The following is a 6245-nucleotide window of genomic DNA, read 5'->3' on the forward strand; positions in this document are numbered from 1 at the left end:
TAAAATGATGGGAAGGATATTGCAACCTTTCCTTACCTGCCAGAGCTGTCAGAGTGTACCTTTTGGTGAGTCTAGGACTGGTCTGACATTAAATAATGGAATACTAAGGGGAAAAGTGCTCCATAAATGTCTGGGAGATATAAAACCCCAAGAAATAATCTGTGCAGGTTTAGAGAGAACAAATTGTACCACCCAAGCTGGATTGTTTTTTGATAGAATTACTAAATTAATGGATGGTTGGAATGAAATCGATTAAACAGTTCTGAGCTCTCAGTAAGGTATTTGATATAGTGTGTCACAAAATCTTCTGTGAAAAATGAATATCCATCTGGGCTGCAAAGAAAGTGTCATGGGAGCTGAGGATTGAATCAAGGACTTAAGGAGTGGGAAAGAAAGTTCAAAAATAAATGACAATGACAAACCAGAAGGAGGAATTTACTCTGAGCTCTCCAAAATCCAGTGCTCGTTTCACTCCTATTTCATGCCCTATTAGGGAGCTGCTAATGGGAGGTGGAGGAGACAGTAATTAGGAGATTCAGCTGAGTTAGAAATGTGAGCAGGACTTGGTAGGAAGACGAGTTGCCCTTCAGCCTCAGCCTCGCTCAGTGACAGCACCCACCAAAACCAAAGCAAACACGGGGAGCAGGGGAAGGAAGAGCACCCGACTGAAGTGTTGGGTGGTGTGCCTGGAAGGAGCAGTGTGGCAGGCCTTGTGCAGAGGATGAGAGGAGAGCTCCTGACTGGCCGACCACCCGCTCGACCCATCTTATCCTCTAACTGGGCCCCCTCTGGGCGGCGGGTTTTGGTTTTCTTTCAATGCTTTCTTCATCCGACAGTGGTGCTCTGCCTGTAAGGCTGATGAGCCAGCAGAGACCTGCAGAGATGGGAACCAAAGGGAAGGAAAATGCAACGCAACTCTCGCAGCAGCCAAAGAGGGTATTTTAAGGAGTATGCAGGGATGTTTCATACCATGTCACAGGAAGGTCCTGCCTGCAGAGTGCTGATGAAACCCAACTTCAAATGCAGCTTTTACTGTACTCATTTTTGCTCTTATTTCTCTGTCTCTTCAGTAATGAACGGCATCCTCTTCCCACCCACTTCTCAGGTAAGCTGTGTCTTTTAAAAAGAGCACTTGTTGTGAATCAGCACTCAGGTGTCCCACATCCTCAGCTGGCCCAGGCAGGGTGGCAGTGCCTGACCTGCTCCCAGCCAGGGGAAGCCACCATGCCACGAGCGGTCGCTTTGCTTTGCTCTTTCCTGCAGTCACTGCTGCTGAATTAAAGATATCTCGTGGCTGCGCCCATGCCCTCTGCACTACCTGCTTCTCCCAAGCAATTACTAAATAGGGTAGGTATTTTTTTCTTTCTTTGGGTCCTACAGCTGGAGAAAAGAGGTGAAATAACCAAACTGAAGGACCAGATTGGGTCTGTAGCACGGCCCTGAGCCCTTGATGCCTCACATGAGCTGTCAATGCCAGTGTCTTCTAGCTTCTTATAAGCACTTATTTCCCTCCCCCCTCCCAATATTAACACTTAATCTGGAGTGTGGTTGGCTACAGCCACTTGTAGACCTGAAAAGTGCCTTTTATTTCCTCATAAGTGGTGTAGCAATTTCTATTCTGAAGGTCCTGGACCTCTCGTGACTCATTTTTTTCAGGTGTTTTTAGATTTTTGAGCAAGTATAGAAGCAACCAGGAGTGGCAGTAAAACCTTGCTGCACAGAGAGACTAATTTTCTTCTGTTACAGAGATTAATGTTATTCTTTATGAATACAAAAGAAATCTCTTGGCTGATGAACTTTGCTGTGACACTGGGAGGGAATGGCTCCAGACGGTTATTTTCTGTCTTTCTCCAGAATCGCTTCACTCAGCAGCTATTTGCAGGATACTGAATAAGCCAAGGAGCCGTGCCAGTTCCTGCTGAGAATCAGCCATCAGCTCTTGTGCTGGGGGAAAATGCTGTAGGAGCTGAGCCCTTCCAAGGGAAAGCTGGCTAGCTGAAGACCTGCCAGCCGCTGCCAAGCCAACAAGGCGAGCAGCCCTCGTGGGCGGCCGTGAGCCTGTGGGGTCGGCGGTGAGCTCCGCTGGTGGCACAGCATGCTGGGTGCGAACATGGGGTTCGGCAGGAGCCAGGGGTCTGTCCTGATTAGCACCTCGCTGAAAAGCACGTTTCCATCTAGTTTACCTTGCCCGGTTTGCAAATAAGCCAGCAGTGTCGCACCTGTTAAGCAGCTAGAATTATGCATCATCATAAATTAAACTTTTTAATTTGCCAACATTTCTGGCTTATGTCATTTATCATTCACAGCCATCCTTCAGAGCAGCAGAAGTGTTTCCTGCGCTGCTGTGTACGAGAGGGGAAACTTCTCCCTTTGCCCTGCTGCACAGGACAAGGGTGCGGGTGCTGGCGGGCCGAGTGCCGGCACCAGGAGTCTCTCAGACTCATCAGTGAGGTCGGTAAGCCCAGGACATGACGCTGTGCTTCGCACCACAAAACCACTGCAGCTGCTTCAGGCTGAGCAAATGGCGATGTCCTCCCTTTGGGTCAACGCAACACCAAGTGAAGCCCACTGCAGCCTTCGGGCAGGGGGGACGCACTGAGGAGCGAGCTGCCTCGCTGCTGTCAGATGCTCAGAGAAGTCCTTACAAACAGGAGCACGATGCTCACATCAGTGGTGCTGTTCCAGCTGAGCAGGCTGGCATCAGCTACAAACACTGTGCAATACAGTGAGGTAAAAGTGTCCTTATGAAGCTGGGTGGTTTTGACCTCCCTCTTGCCTCGACTCAAGGCTCAAAGCTACTTAACCCGGGAGATGGGGAATCAGAGAAGTGGCTATTTCTGTAAATGCATTTCACTGATGAAGGCCAGGCTTTGAAGACTGATATCTCTCTAAAACTCTTTAATACTGTGAATATCTGTCGGAAAAAATATTGATGACTCCGGGTTTTATGTACAAGAGCAAGGCTGTGTTGGTGCTTCCCAGAAACAAAGTCAGAAATGTGAGCTTGTCTCAGGTCTGGTAATTCTGGACCACAAGGGGGTGCTTGCAACGCTTTTTCCCGTGAAAAATTTCAAAGTTTTTTTCCCCCACTGCCTTTCCTTTAAAATCAAACTCTGAACACTGCTCATGGTTTCAAGTATGGTGGAGGTGGTGGTGGGGTTCTCCTTCCAAACAAGAAATAAAACTTGTTTGTGGACTAGAATAGATGGGGTAGGGGTGCGTGCAGTGGAAACTATAGTTGTATATAGAAAAAATAATATATAATGATATATTTTCCATATATAGAAAAAATAATTTCCTGTGAAATAAATATTAGAAGTCACAACATTTTTTTTTAAACAAATCTATGAAGAATTGTCTGGGCAGCAAGTAATACAAATGAGTTAAACTAGTCGTATGCACTTGCCCTTTTCCATAAGCAAAAAAATCTATGTCAAAATAGATGTAGATATATGTGGATGTGCTTAGGGTCAGTGAGCTGCATTTAAAGAACCCCAAAATGGCAGCACTACACAGTCTGATGCCAGCAAGAGGATGAGGGCAATTTATGGTGCCTTGCAGAGAGAGAATTTAATTTGGATGCTACCCCTTCTTTCCACAAAGCATCTGCATAGCTGCTGGCAAAATACATCGGGAAGGAGCCAAGAAGAACAGCAGCGAGTGGCACGAACCCCACAAAGGGAAAACAAAGTCCTCATGCTGTGTGCAGTGCAGCGCAGCATTTCCTGCCCACTCCCTGCTTTACGAGGAGCTGCCAGCACTCCTGGGGGCAGCGGCAGAAGATGGTTTTCCATGTCCCGGCCTTGCTGCCGGGACCCTGCCCCCGGGTATCACCAGGAGCCCTCGGGGGACCTGCAGCTCCCCATGGTCCCCTTGCTGCCCACTGTTGTGACAGGAGATGTGCCAGTGCCGTGGGCCTGTGCCTCGTGTGCTGCATCTCGGGCCTGCAGGGCCTGCCCTGCGACCCGCAGCCAGATCTGTCTGCAACAGCATCCTGAATAGGCTATGTCCTAACAGTCCGAGCACTAACTTCAGCAAGATGGGAGGTATTTGCAGTGTCTTGCCTTTGTTTTTTCTGGCCAGCTTTCTCCAAGTGGGATCCGGGGCCAGGGAGAGAGCAAAGGGGCTGTGAAGATTCAGAGCTCTTCACCACACCCTGCACTACATCGCATCCATGTTCCTGAGGCACCAAACTGCACTTCTGGCCTCAAGCAATCGGGACAGTCCAGGTTTTGCCTCGTTGCAGTCTATTCTGAGGGAAGGCGATCTCTTAATCAAATTAAATATGCACATTGCCCATTTGTTTTTCGAAAAACGGATCTTCTGTACTATATCCCTGCTGTTAGAGATATAAAAACTCTTTGTTTAAAGTAACTCTGCATCATTGCTCTTTACATTACTAAATTAAAGAAAGCCATAGTGTGGGGACCAAGTTTGGAGAAGATATACACCTAGTCTTGGTCATATTTATTTGCTATAGCACCGGACACGGGAAGGTCAAGGTCTGCAAGTGTATTCATGCCTTGGATATGCTTGGTTATACCACCGAGCCCTTGCACTTGTCCTCTGAATCTCCAGCGATGTCCATTTTGTCCATTGGCTCCTGTCAACAGCTTCTGTTGCCACCACCCCAGAGCAGAAGCAGGTAAAAGCATGATACATTCACCTGCAGAGTGGTCCTTGTATGGAAGAGTTTGGAGACAGAAATCTTGATTTCAGCTTTGGGCCGAACTGTGTGTCCCCGTGGGCCCGTTAGGGCAGGTTCTGGCAGCCAGGGCCCATCCCACCACCCCAGCCGGAACCCAGCGGCTGGCCAAGGGGCTTCCCCGAGGGTCCTGCGTGGCACCCCAGGAGGCGGCATGGGGTGGGTGGCAGCAGTCAGCGATGTGGATGCACCCCGCGGTTGCAGAGCATGGTGTGCTTTGGCTTACCTCTGGCTCTGGAGGAGCAGTGCAAGTAATTCCAGGTCCGGTGGTGGAACAAGCCCGTGCCAGTAGGTCGGTCCCGTTAAAAGTCTTCCGGAATCCGACTGCAATACCTCATCACCATGCAAAATGTATTTAGAGCTTTGCACCTGTGAGTTGTAGTAAGAAATATGCTAACATATACAGCAATAAGGGGTGATTTGTGATGTTAATGACTTTCCCATCTATACATTTACTGACAAAATATATTGCATAATTTATGAAATTGCTTTAGCACTCACAGCACAAATGATGCCTCCTGATTGGCTAAATTCAGTGCCATATGTTGTATATAAAATGTATTTATACTCAACCAAGATATAAATTGTAAGGAAGCCTTGAGTACAATGATAAAATTATAAACACATTTTCCGCCTGTTGAACACAGAATTTATATCTGTAATCTTATCTTGGTTGTGTTACAACAGTCAACTTGGCTTCTACATTCGCCCCTAAAGGCTTTCTTCAAATATTCCCTCACTAGAAGTATTTTTTGAAGCTCTACAACCAGACAATTAAATGAGTACAAAGAGCACAATAATTACTTAACACAGCCAGTATCATGTCATGTGTGCTAATGTCTCTCTTCCTTTTAGTTTATTTGATCTAGCGATATGCTACACTGATAGACTGGCTTCCAATTCTATATTCGACTCAGTTGCTGGCAGCTTTAAGAGAGCATTTTTGTTAGATAAAAAATACATAAGTGTGCCAAAGTTTGAAAATTGCAAAGAGTTAAAGTTATCCAGGGATTTTCCAATCTCATCAGCTGAGCACAGCATTTCAAATTTGAACTCTATATAATTGTATATATATATATAGTCACAATTATTCCATTTCCTAATTGTTTAAATCATATCATCATAAACAGAAATGCTTTAAATCTATTCACTGAGCCTTGATTCATCCTTTCTGAGAGAAGTTAGGTGTAAAATACAGGCTCAGGGTAGGCAGATTCTTGCAGGCTCCTTGGGCAGAGCCTTGGCACGTGCGTTTCATTTGAAATACAGCTTTCTGACAGTCCTGGTACACATCAGCCAGGTTGGCTGAGTCTTTTTTTTTTTTTCTTTTTTCTTTTTCCAGAGAGAAACGAAGATCCATTTAATGGCTGCCAACTTCGTTATCTGATTGATGGCCTTGCTGGCCTGGCTGAGCGCTGCTCTGAAGGTTAGGTTTCCTGAAAGCAGAAGCAACCCCTTCCCATGACCACTCTGACACGAGCAGAACGAGCAATTTATCTGCCTGGCTGCTGAATGTATTAATATTTGAAGTTAATTTGTC

The 6245-nt window shown here is 46.5% G+C and overlaps 1 long non-coding RNA gene across 1 annotated transcript; it reads left to right on the top strand.

Moving 5' to 3' along the window:
- The first annotated feature begins 867 nt into the window (after positions 1–867).
- LOC308190582 lies at positions 868–5595 on the top strand. Its single transcript, XR_013947347.1, has 3 exons — positions 868–1105; positions 1264–1347; positions 2307–5595. It is a non-coding gene; the product is annotated as an uncharacterized lncRNA (long non-coding RNA).
- Positions 5596–6245: the final 650 nt, after the last annotated feature.

Source organism: Anser brachyrhynchus (genome assembly GCF_964034855.1).
Source record: "Anser brachyrhynchus genome assembly, chromosome: 2".
NCBI classification, from domain to species: domain Eukaryota; kingdom Metazoa; phylum Chordata; class Aves; order Anseriformes; family Anatidae; genus Anser; species Anser brachyrhynchus.